At 39.4% G+C, this 13,227-nt stretch overlaps 1 protein-coding gene across 1 annotated transcript in view; it reads right to left on the reverse strand.

The window, feature by feature from the left end:
• LOC108580117 (facilitated trehalose transporter Tret1-like) overlaps window positions 1-11,557 on the reverse strand; it is a 55,745-nt gene extending 44,188 nt beyond the window's left edge. Inside the window, exon 1 of the mRNA XM_017943783.1 lies at window positions 11,418-11,557. The gene's annotated coding sequence lies outside the window, so the exon portion shown is untranslated. The remainder of the gene's footprint in view (window positions 1-11,417) is intronic.
• Window positions 11,558-13,227: the final 1,670 nt, after the last annotated feature.

Raw genomic sequence — 13,227 nt, forward strand, 5'->3', positions numbered from 1 at the left:
CCTAATAACAGTAAAATTCATCTATTATATTAAACTTCCCGGGGGTTGATGTTCCTCAGCCTTCAAACCCTACGCACTTCATCTCTAACGAGTCAAGCTGCGTCAGAAAATAAGCGAAAGGGTTGTCCACAGCTCTATTTGTACTTTACCCCATACAGCTCTTTTAGTAGACAAGATTAGCGACCAGCTGCTTCGATATCGCGTCAAACAATGAAAACTTAAATACAACATAGAAATGACACTTTCGAAAATTCCAATCTAAAACCCAATCTTTCTTGAAACACCATAAAGAAACTGTATTCGAAATTAAGCCAATAAGCAACTAAATCATCGTCGAAAGCACTGCTCCACTCGATCCTCTTACCTATAATATACATAGAATGAAGATTTCTATTGGAACTCTCTGAAGAACAATCGACCTCCTGAGAACGAATTCTGATTAGGGTTGCTCGAGAGTAAGGGTCAAGGCCAACAATTCCGCAGTGGCGTGTACGTCTCGCGTTCTCCAAAGCGGTTAACGAGAATTTCTCGAATCGATTCGATCGCAGAGATCGTTAACTTCGATCGAAGGAAATTTCCCTCTATCTTCCTTATCGTCCGGTATCTTAACTCTTCGATTATCTCGATTGCCTGTGGGAAATTTTATCGATCCACGTAGGATCTAGAAAATTTCCCGTTGAAAACACAAGCGAGCGAATCGAAAGTCGTTAAGGGTGCATTCTACGAATTCGCTGACCGTTCTCGAAACACGGTCAGAACGTGAATAAATATTCCGCGATGTCTGAGAGGGAAACGAACGGAAACGCTCGAAACGCGGCGTGTACACGGCGAAATCTTGATAAATAGAGGAACTTTCCAACGATATACCGTATATGCGTCGTAGAATTGTGAACTCATCGACCGAAGGGCAGCGATACGTTTCCTTGAGGAAGGTTCGGCTAATTCCTCGAGTTCGATGAGTGTGCCGATAAGCGGCGGAAGGAAACTTCGTTACGCTGCTAGAATGAAGATTGGTAAAATTATTGCAGGAATTACTATGTTTGTTAATGTAGAGTTTAGTGAAAAAAAGTGTTTGCGAAGAAGTAGGGAGAGAAGTGGAAGAATGTTTTCCCTCGTGGTAAATTCATTGGAGACACTTTCCCCTCTGTTGTTCAGAGTACTCGTATCATCGTGAAATCTGCAACCTCGATATTTCTTCCACGTGCAACCCATATTTTCTTTCCTGTATCTATCTGTTATCTATATCTCGCGGAAAGGTATGCACGCGCGTTTCGAGCGTTTGTTGCAACCGAACGCGTATCTATGGCGTAACTGTTAGAAGATTAAATGGAATGCAAGTTGGTAATACACGAGTTGTACCCTTCAGTCGTCTTGCATCCTCAGCATCCAAGGGAAAAATCGATAGTAGATTTTTTAATGGTTATATCGGCACGTAAGTGTGCACGAGAGTTGTGTATGGAACAAAAGGGTTGGTGGAGAGTTGAACGAAGGGAACGTGAGGGTTGAACCTTGCGAATTTGGGTTGTAAATGTGGGTAGTTTGGAGAAACGAGTTCGTTGGGATGTGAATTGCTGTTCGGAGGTGGAGTTTGGGAGGTTTCTGTCCGTATGGTGGTCGCTGAGAGTTCGGAGATTTTTATTTTATGAGAGAGGAAGAAGTATAGTGCGATTTTCTGTGTGTGTTTTGAAATTTTGGAATTTTGGAATTTCTCAGGTTTGGAAAGTCTGCAAATTTTAGATATTGGAACTTTGTAAATTTGAAAGTTTGAAGACTTGAAAATTTAAAACTTGGAATACTTAAAAATTTGAGAGATTGAAAATTTGGAGATTTGAATATTTGAGAGATTGAAAATTTGGAGATTTGAATATTTGAGAGATTGAAAATTTGGAAGCTTAAAGGTTTGGAAATTTTAAACTTGGAATACTTAAAAATTTGGAGCTCTGAATATTTGAGGGATTGAAAATTTGGAGATTTGAATATTTGAGAGATTGAAAATTTGGAGATTTGAATATTTGAGAGATTGAAAATTTGGAGATTTGAATATTTGAGAGATTGAAAATTTGGAGATTTGAATATTTGAGAGATTGAAAATTTGGAGATTTGAATATTTGAGAGATTGAAAATTTGGAAGCTTAAAGGCTTGAAAATTAATGGAGCTCTGAAAATTTGAAAGTTTCAATTTTTGATAATTAAAAATTTTGAAAGTCTGAAACCTTGAATATTTAAGCATTAGTAACTTAAATATTTGAAAACTTGAAGTTTTAAAAATTCTAATAGAAAAGTAGGATTCAAGTAACTCAAACAAAAATGCTTCTCCATCTTCCCTTTAAATTCCATTTACAACAAAACTTCACACTCCTCAAATTAATTCCAAATAAAGAAGATGGTGTGTTCTTACACACCTAAACGAGCGCCAAGAATAAAGAGGAAACGGTACTACGCTACCATAAGCAAACAACAATCTCCATTCACACGTTCAAAACGTACAAACGATTGAATTGATTTCTGCAATCCTGGAATTACCGAAGGTTGCACCGATTAAAGTGCGTAAATCGAGGAGGAGATATCACCACACCAGAATTTCTACATCAAAAACACCGTTTCCATTTCAAATCCACCTGCGATTTACAAAATAATTCCACAAGCAACCACGGAAATAAATCAAATCCCAAAAAAAGTAACAAAAAGAAATCCTCCAACAAATTCCCTCCAAATCAATTGACGCAAAGTCTACCTGCAAAGAATTAGATGTACGAACAATATTGACATTAATGCACTTGTTTATCGGACAAACATGATAATAGAATTTTGATTAGCCGATGCTTTGAAAAACATTATATAATTAATTCTTTTCCCCTGCCATTTCTTGAACGATGACGACTTAATTGTACGATAATTGCTCAAGAAAACAATGGTACCGTTGCAATGATACCCGGTTAAGCAACTATTGTACCGCTGCGTCAGAGACGCACAGTTTTCTATCGATCGATCTCTTACATAATTCAACATATTTGGAATTTTTTCTTTTCTCATCGCTAATATTTATTCACGAACAAGCACTATTGTCGGTAACACGCGATAATGCTTCTGCCGTGTCGATAAGGAATAATATTGAATATCGAAGGATCTCTCGTACTTTATTCAAGAGCAGGTACACTACATATCTACCTGTTGTCGAGAAATATTTGCTAGATCACTCGATAAATCGTCACCGTTTCTCCTATCTCGCGGCAATTTCGTGAATCGGTAGAAAGATCGTCTTGAAACGAGCAATTTTCATTGGAAATCTGAAGATAATTTTATCGAGTCGCGATGTTAATTATCGAAACTATCAGAGCACTTGAGTCGACACAAGTAGACGTACACCGTTAGGAAGCTAGAAGCTATCAAGCGGCGGCAATCGTCGATCCTTGCTCCTATGCGTCGTGGTATCTTGTTATCGAAATGACCGCTACGATCGTTGGTGAAGAGTTTCGAAAATACAGAAATTCCACGAGAGGATGTCGCGAATTGTTCGATCGATTATCTGTAGTTGGTTAGGCTCGACGGACTCTTCTTATTTGTCTGCCGCGGCCATTATGGGCCGTGGAAAAAAAGTTTTATCAACCGATAAGATGGTAAGTGACGAGTTGTCGAAAAACGGGATTTCGTGGGTGGAATATTTGGTCGACGATGTGGAAATCTTTTATGGGTTTGAAGATGAGATTGTTAATCGAGAGTTTATGGATCAACGGTGAATTGTATTTGTGACTTTAGTTTGGAGGCGTTTTGGGGAAATTGCGACGGATTCAGAGGGATTTGGAGTTTCTTCGGTTTATTGATAGAGAATGATTGTTTATCGGTAAATAATTTAGGTATTGACGTTAAATTAAATTTGCGACTTTACTCTGGGACCATTTTTACAAAATTTCGAGGTAGATTGAGAGATTTTCCGACCGAGAGAGATTATTAATCGCGGATAATTTGCGTATCAATGTTAAATTAAATTCGCGACTTTTTTACAAAATTTCGACGTAAATTCAGAGATTTTCTGACCGAGAGAGGCTATTAAACGCGGATAATTCACGTATGAATATTAAATTAAATTCGTCGCTTTATTCTGACAATTTTCACCAAATTTCGACGTAAATTCAGAGATTTTCTGACCGAGAGAGACTATTAATCGCGGATAATTTGCGTATCAATGGAGAATTAAATTCGCGACTTTATTCTGGGACCATTTTTACAAAATTTCGACGTAAATTCAGGGTTTTTCTGACTGAGAGAGACTATTAATCGCGGATAATTTGCGTATCAATGGAGAATTAAATTCGCGACTTTTTTTTGCAAAATTTCGACGTAAATTCAGAGATTTTCTGACCGAGAGGTTATTATTATTATATTAATCGAGAATCATCTTCGCGACTTTATTCTTAGACAATTTTCACAAAATTTCAACGAGGTTCAGAAATATTTTCAGTCGCCGACCTCAAATAATTCGCATACCAACGTTAAATTAAATTCGCGACTTTATTCTAAGGCAATTATCACAAAACCTCGACTTAGATATTCAAAGATTTTCGGTCGCTGACCGCGAATAATTCACGTACCAACGTTAAATTAAATTCGAGCCTTTATTCTAAGACAATTATCACAAAACCTCGGCGTATGTAGGATTCAGAAAGATTTTCGGTCGCTGACCGACTTAACATCGACACAGGTCCTCGGACAATAATAAAAATAACAACGACGACGATTAATCATTGTGAAATTGCAGCCTGACGGAAAAAAACTCGGTGCTCGTTATCTCCCAAGACGTTTAACCCAGCCCCCCGTGGCCTTTATCATTTTTACACAAGAAAATACTGCGCGTTTAGCTTAAAAAAAAAGTCATCTCGATGTAAATTAAGAGGAAGTGAAAAATCGATCACCGCAAGAGTCGAGACTGCGAAAACGTTCTCGAGAAGATATTTCGCAATTATAAACGTCTTATCTATTATCGTGCACGTACGTTCGACGACAAGCAGAATGTGCTATTGCTAAATATAGCGTGACGTTGCCTGTTTCTAAATAACCACACGTTTGTTGCTATACAAGCTCGATTTAAATAGACGCTCGATGTGCAATAGATCGAAGGAAATAAACGCGAAGAAAGGCGGAGATTTATCGAGAGAGGGGGCGTGTTTCGTTTTTAAAGAGTCGAGAGAATTAACGCGACGACAATGAGCTAGAACTTTTATCCTGGATATTTCAAATATGGAGAAACACGTGTGAAGTGTAACGACGTTTCAGTCTGGAATGCTTCCGATCAGAGCGAGTTGTAATGAATTTCAATTTTCAGAAGAAGACAGACACCTTAGGAATCGAAATTAGAACCGTTTTTGAAGAGTGACGTTAATTTCGAGGAAAATTGTCAACGAGCTAATTTCAAAATATTCTTCTGAAAAAGTGTGCTTCAAGTTTGCGACGATAGTGTTCGTGTAATCTTTGGTCTCAAAGTGTGAGAAAGTTTATCGAGAAAAGGTGACGATTTTCAGTAACTTTCTCTTGGAAAATTCAGTATTACCCAGACAGATCCTGATTTTCAATTACGTGAGAAGGCTGCTTAAACTTTGCGACGATATTGTTCGTGTAATCTTTGATCTCAAAGTGTGAGAAAGTTTATCGAGAAAAAGTGACGATTTTTTAGTAATTTCCTCTTGGAAAATTCAGTACTATCCAGACTCGTATCCTGATTTCTAATTACGGTTGGATACGGAAAGAGGATCTACAAGAAAAAGTGAACGTTTCCTTCGCGATAGTTCCGCGATGACCTTAATCAAAATAAGAAGATACGAAAGCAAATGATCGCCAGAGGCTCGTGCAAAGAGAATGGAAATCGATCGTGCTGACGCTAGGGTGCAAGCATGTCGATCCTGGATCGGTATTACGCGCGATCTACTTCCTTCAGAGATCGTTACGTTATCGGGAAATACGTGACGGAAGGAACGACGGTTCCAGGAAGAAACGGGACCGTTGAGTGATCGGGTAATAATAATTCTGAAATTTCGCGTCCAGGTATTTATCTGTCTCGCTTATGCGCGATAGTCGAGAATGGCGCAACGTGTTGAATTAATAAAAGAAGAATATCTGAGTAATCGTTGCGAGCGGTTAACGTGTCGTTCTATTGTCCTCGTCAATTCTAGCAATTTGTCGTCGCGTTTGGTGTTGGGGAGAAGGTATAAGTCGATCGGGCGAAGTTTCTGTAATTTGTGAGAAACTTTTGTTAGATTAAAGTGGGGAATTTTGTGTCGTTCATTTGAGGATTTTTCATAAATTTGTTGGAGAGCACATACTTTTAGCGAGCAATTTGTATTAAGTTAAGAGAAGATTGGAAAATTAGCAACGAAACAAGTATTTCGTGATATTATTCGATAAACGTGACGAATTTAGTTCGACATTTTGTGTCATTAATTCGAGGATCTTTCACAAATTTTTTGGAGAGCACCCACTTCAAATGAACAGTTCGCATTAAGATAAGAGAAGATTGGAAATTATCACACTATTGGAAAATTAGTAACGAAACAAGTATTTCGTGATATTATTCGATAAACTTGGCGAATTTATTTCACCACTTTGTGTCATTAATTCGAGGATCTTTCACAAACTTGTTGGAGAACATCTATTGTTCAAGTGAACAATTTGTATTGAGAGAAGCTTGGTGAATTAGCAATGGAAGAAACACTTCTAATGTATGAAACAGTATTTCAAGATAAACCTGTCGAATTTATTTCACCACTTTGTGTCATTAATTCGAGGATCTTTGACAAACTTATTGGAGAACATCTATTGTTCAAGTGAACAATTTGTATTGGGAGAAGCTTGGTGAATTAGCAATGGAAGAAACACTTCTAATGTATGAAGCAGTATTTCAAGATAAACCTGTCGAATTTATTTCACCACTTTGTGTCATTAATTCGAGGATCTTTGACAAACTTATTGGAGAACATCTATTGTTCAAGTGAACAATTTGTATTGGGAGAAGCTTGGTGAATTAGCAATGGAAGAAACACTTCTAATGTATGAAGCAGTATTTCAAGATAAACCTGTCGAATTTATTTCACCACTTTGTGTCATTAATTCGAGGATCTTTGACAAACTTGTTGGAGAACATCTACTTCAAGTGAACAATTCTTATTAACTTAAGAGAAGCTTACAAATTACCACACTATTAGAAAACTAGCAACGAAAGAAGTATTTCACAATACTATTCAATAAACATGACAAGTTTATTTCACCATTTTATGTGACCAACATCTGCTACCCGAGGATCTTTCACAAATTAGCCAAAAATCACCTACTTCGACTAAAAAATTCGCATTAAAAAAAACACCTGACTTTCCTCGCGATGGCAACAAAACAAAACCCACGAAACCACAAAGAACAGAAAATCCTCCAACCTCCTGAACCTCTCCAAAAAAGCAATCCCCTATGAATCCTGAAGTCTACCGTCGTCCCTCGTCGCCTTCTTCGAAAACGAGAAAATTCCAAAGCACGTCATCGACACTTATCAATTCCCTCGACGTTTCCCGGTTTTTCGTCGCGATCTAAGCTTATCCCAGGACCCGATCAAACTTTCCGCCTCGATCCTCCCCACCACCGCTCTCTATTGTCCATGGACAGCTCGGGAAATTGAATGCTGAGCGATGACGTCACGATAGTGTCGCCGGTAATCTGTGCACCGGGGTGAGACCGATCGGAGAGAGAAAAAATTCGGCTGTCAGCCTCCGCGGACAAAAGAAACAGACTTAAAATGAAGAGGAAGAAAAAGAAAACGATCCACTTACCGGCAACGAGCGCGCACTTTGTTAAAATGGTCTTTTCTCTAAGAAACACCTGTAATATAGGCCCTCGATAATTCGTTATATAACGAACACCAATGGTTCTTTGTCCGAGATTGTGTTGGTGTGCACACAGACATGCGTACGAGCCTACTTGCCCCTCTCTCGGGCATAGCAATCCGCGGAACAACTTTGTCACGGGCCTCGGTTGGCCCTTGATAACGCGACAAACTTCGCCGATACTCGAAATTGGCCTCCAAGTATATTCAACTCGAATTATCGTTAATTCGTCTCTAATCCTACTCACTCGAGAAGGATTTCCAACACTCGCACTTGGTGTCGTGGCGGAAAAGAAAGGAATGAAATCAGAGTGTGCTCTTCTGGAAGATGTAGCTGGACGCCATTTTCGTTTCTGATTGTGGAGAACATCGGTGGCCAGTTTTTAAACGTTTCTTCTGCGACGTGTGTTTTGTTTCGTTTTAATTGCGCGCAGGTGATGTTATTCGTTTGGTAACGCGACAGCATAAATTAACGGGATTTCGAGCGAAACAATAAAACGAAAGAGAGAGAAAATGGGTGACGGTGGATGACGCGAGTGCGACACCGCGGTGAAGTCTCACCGATCCCGCGCAAACATTTCTCCTCCCGCGGATAATTCTGTCTGCACACAGAGAGATACGATTGTTAAAACGTCACTCAGATGGTACAGTTTGCAGTTCGCTTGATCGATGTTATGCTCAGGTTGATATCGGACAGACTTTACTCGTCGAATTGAATCGAAGGGGGTGAAGGTTCGGTAATCTCCTCTGGAGCCTTAGGTTCGTGCAGTATTTCGTTCGTTTAGTTCGGCTGTGGCAAAGAGAAATTTGGCAAATTTTTAAACTAGCTAACTGAAGAAATTTTAGCCTGATTTTATTTCGATAATTTCCACCGAGTTCGTTCGATTGAGATAAAGAGAAATTTTACCGTGATTCTATTTCGATACAGTTTCCATAATTCATTTGAGACGAAGAGAAATTTGTTCAATTTTTGAATAAGCTAACACAGTTTCCACAGATTTCATTAATTTCAGGCAAAGAGAGGTTTGTTGCACTTTGAAACAAGCTGAAAGAAAGAACTTTACTGCGACGTTATTTCGATACAAATTTGCTCGAGGCAAAGAAATATGACATTTCTAAATAAGCTAAAAAAAGAAACGAAGAGAGAGACCTCAGCTCGAGTGTGATTATTTGCACAATTTTTCGCCGCTTCACCGTTCCTTCCGGCGCGTAACAACGTTGTCAACGCCTGTGTCATTATCGAAAACGTTATTCCCCGATTGAATTATCGAGGCTGACGACGGTCGAACGTGAAATTTAATGGAATACGCGATAAGATTCCCGCGGTTACGTCTTCCATTCGAAAGAGAGAGAGAGACTCCTCGTAATTCCAGCTGGTAATTGTGAAAAATCGATGAATATTAAAGAGGCGGCGCGAGGCGATTAAACACAGTGCTCTTGGCATTCTGTTCTCGAATGGAAGAAAAGGAGAGGAAGGGAGGAACCGGTGTGTTTACGTTACATCTGGAGCGGGGCTCGTCTAATTAAGCGAGTAGAAGACCTAGCGGAACTGTCGGCCGAGGAATTAGCGCGGATGTAACGGACATCGTTGAAAGTTGAGTCTTGTCAATTGTACTGACCGCTGGTGGTCGTAGAATTTTAGCTGCGTTAACGTACACACGCGCCACAGTTCGTAAATATTCCACCGACGCTTTGTGCCGGGCAAAACGGGAAATAATTAAGAAGAGTGAAAAATGTGACGGGCGAAAGAGCGAGGAATGGCGCGCGAAGATATTTGAGGAAATAACAGAGGAAACTGAGGTGAAATTATGTAAAATTATGGAGAATAACGTCATTGACAGAAAATTTTAGGTATTTTTAGATACGTGAGGATGAAATATTGAATACAGAGATTTCAGTGTTTTTATATTTGTGAGGATAATTCTGGAGGAGAAAATATTTGACAGAAAATTTTCAGTATTTTTGCACATGCGAGGATCATTTTGGGAGATAAAATATTTAACAAAAGTTTCAGTATTTTTGCACATGCGAGGATCATTTTTATATTCGCGAGAATAATTCTGGAGGATGGAATATTTAGCAGGAAATTTCATAATTCGGATATCGTATCGAACGTTAAATTGTTGACGTAAATCGTCACGATCGACAGCTGGCGAAATACGAATTAATTCCGCTTTTCGCACCTAAATTAACAAACAACGGAGCGTATAACTCGATGTCCACGGGGGACGGTCAGTTATCAGTGAAATGATCGCACGATACCGTTGTGAAAATTCGGAATTTCGGAAATTTCGTAGTTGAAACAGTCGAGATAGAGTCGTCTGAACATAGCGGCGTTAAATCATACGGAATTAACGAATTGACGATCGAATTTACGAGCAACAACCGTGTACGCGTGTCGATTTTAATTTTAGATCACGTCGTTCGCGTTTACGTTGGAGCAAAACTGAGAAATCTCTAAAACTGAGAAAATTGTCGTAACGATTTCGTGAAAATCGATTTCTCGCCTGGCTTTTAATCGTCTGCGGTCATTTTTCACCTGTTTCCAAACTTCCCGGCTAATTGAAATTTCCAAAACGTAGAAAAATGATAAATTTATCGGTCTGACGCGTGGAAGAACCTAATCGGTATTAAACATCTATCACCTTAATTCATGAATTCTCAGTTTTCAAACTTTCGAACAGATTGCAAGCTTGAAAATTGAAAGATTTCAAATGGAGAAAAAGCTTCAGAGATTTTGCACACGATTTGAACGCTCTCGAGTGTTTAAACTCGACAGAGTCGTCGTGAAATAAGTGTCAGATTAGAGAATTTCGAATCTATAATCTGAATCTAATCTATAAAGAGTACAATAGCCGATCGAAAAAGGAGCGGTGCCTCGGTCGAAAGAAGAGAAGCAACGACAGGCATCCGTCGATACGTGACCCCAGTCTCATAAACAGCCAGCCACGCGAATATTAAAGAGCAAACGCGACCGCGACGAGTGTGTCTCTTTGCGCTATTTGCGCTCCTTGTTCCCCGTGGACATATATCCTTACTCTACGAACACTCTAAAATCTATCTTAAAAGTACATGTAGACAACTGTTAAAGAATTTTCTACAAATACGTCTAAGATCTATCTATGTAATATGAGGATCGATCAATCTTCTTCCGCGGGACTCGAGCCAACGATCAAAACTGTCGATCAATTTTCATTTTTCATTATATTCAATCCCACGATCGTTTCTCTAACGACCGTTTCATTTAAAATCTATCAATGAAACGATCGATCGGTCTTTCTCCGCGGGAGTCGAGCCAACGATCGAAACTCTCGTCGCGGGTAGCTTATAATAAGCTGTCGATCGCGAAACAGTCGACACATATTCGACACACCTCGTTGCACGTATCTCTGTCGATCAATTTTTCTGGCACAGACAATCGTATTTCGCATATCGAGGAGAAAATCGTGCATTAATGTAAACCAGTGAAAAATGAAAAACCAGCGAAAAATCAATTTTTTGAAAAACTCAAAAACCATTGAAAAATCAATCGGTCGCGTTAACCTTCTGAGTTACTCACGTTTTCCTCGACGACACGACGACTCGTTCACTAATTGGCGAACGCTAGCGATCGGGAGTGAATGGAAACAGGAAGTTGCTCTCTCGTGAAGGAGCGATCACGAAGAAATGCGGCTACGTCGTGATTGCCAGCTATTAAACCTCCTGCCATCTTCAGGTTTTTTCAAATAATCGCCGCCAGAAGCAGCCACCGATCCGATTGCCCGACGCTATTACCCTTTATTTCTGGCCCGTGTGTAGCCTTTGTGACAGTTGTTCAACGTCAGAGAAATTCCTCGGGGGGCTTGCCGCATATCCAATTGGAGACAGATCGCGCGTGGTCTGACGCTTCGCTTAGGATCAGCCATCCTCGCGATCTATAGATGCGACCGGTGGCTCGTTAGAAAACCGAAGAAACGTGATATAGACGATGCCTCCTCTCGGCCCTACCTTCGATTCGATTCGAAGAAATTTATTCTGGGAAGGAAATTTTCTGTTGGACGCAGATGGTGCCGAGTGTTGGATTGAGATTATCGTCGTTGATAATTCTTTCACATTTTCTACCCAATTTCTATGGATTAAGAGGGGTTGTTTAAGTGTACAGTGGAATTTAGTTAATTTCGACATTTTAATCATTCTTCCGATGAATTCTATGGATTAAGAGAAATTTTACTATGGGGTAGTTTAAGTGTATCGAAATTTTAACGATCTCCGGCTGAATTCTATGGATCAAGAGGAACTTTACGATTGGGGTAGTTTAAGTGCAAAGTGGAATTTAATCGATCTTCAAATTTCAACTGTCTTCAGCTGAATTCTATAGATGAAGAGAAATTTTAGGATTGGGGTAATTTAAGTGTGAAGTGGAATTTGATCGATTTTCAAATTTTAACGATTCTTCAGCTGAATTTATAGATTAACACTAGAACTACCGACCGGGTCAAAATGACCCATTAGCATCTTTCGAAGGAACGTGAATGTTCAATACTGGTAAGTATTCTACATGTATGCTTCTATTTGTATCGGTATGAATCGAATTTTCCAATCACGGTTTACTTACATAAAAATTCACTGCCTTTGGAAAGTCGCTAATAGGTCGTTTTGACTGGGCTGGTGGTTCTAGTGTTAAGAGGAATTTTACGATTGGGGTAGTTTAAGTGCAAAGTGGAATTTAATCGATTTCGAAATTTTAACCACCTTCAGCTGAATTCTACGGATCAAGAGAAATTTTACTACGGGTTAGTTTAAGTGCAAAGTGGAATTTAATCGATCTTCAAATTTTAGGAATTTACCATGGGGGTAGTTTCAGTGCAAAGTGGAGCTTAGACAAACTTCGCTACGTTTGAAACGTGGATCAGGGGTTAGAAAGTGTCTCGAAGAATCATTTTCAATTGATCAACGTCCAAAGTAAAGTTTATTCACCACGATATTACCGAGACAACAGTGTGAACACTGGATTCAGTAAGTTCCAATGGAGATTTGCATAAAGTTTTCCATCGTCGTTTAGCAAAACTGGTTCTCCACGCGACATTTTCCACCTGTAATACGCAGGCCTGCGAAAAGCGCATTCTGTTATTTGCACGACAGAGCGAACGATCGTTGAAGAAATAAGCGAGCTTCCAAAGGATCGGCGCTATTAGACAATTGTAACATCTGTCGATGCATTTCGATAATTGAGCCTCTGCTATTGTACGAAACACAACGAACCAACCTTTCAACATTCCTATCCAACATATAGCGATAAATCGATCGTTTATTCGCGACGAAAAAAGACGCAAGCAACTAGAAAATTTGAATAGCAAATACGCGCCGGTATCGCCAATTTATTGCGTCCA

Source organism: Habropoda laboriosa, unplaced genomic scaffold (assembly GCF_001263275.1).
Source record: "Habropoda laboriosa isolate 0110345459 unplaced genomic scaffold, ASM126327v1 scaffold2, whole genome shotgun sequence".
NCBI lineage: Eukaryota > Metazoa > Arthropoda > Insecta > Hymenoptera > Apidae > Habropoda > Habropoda laboriosa.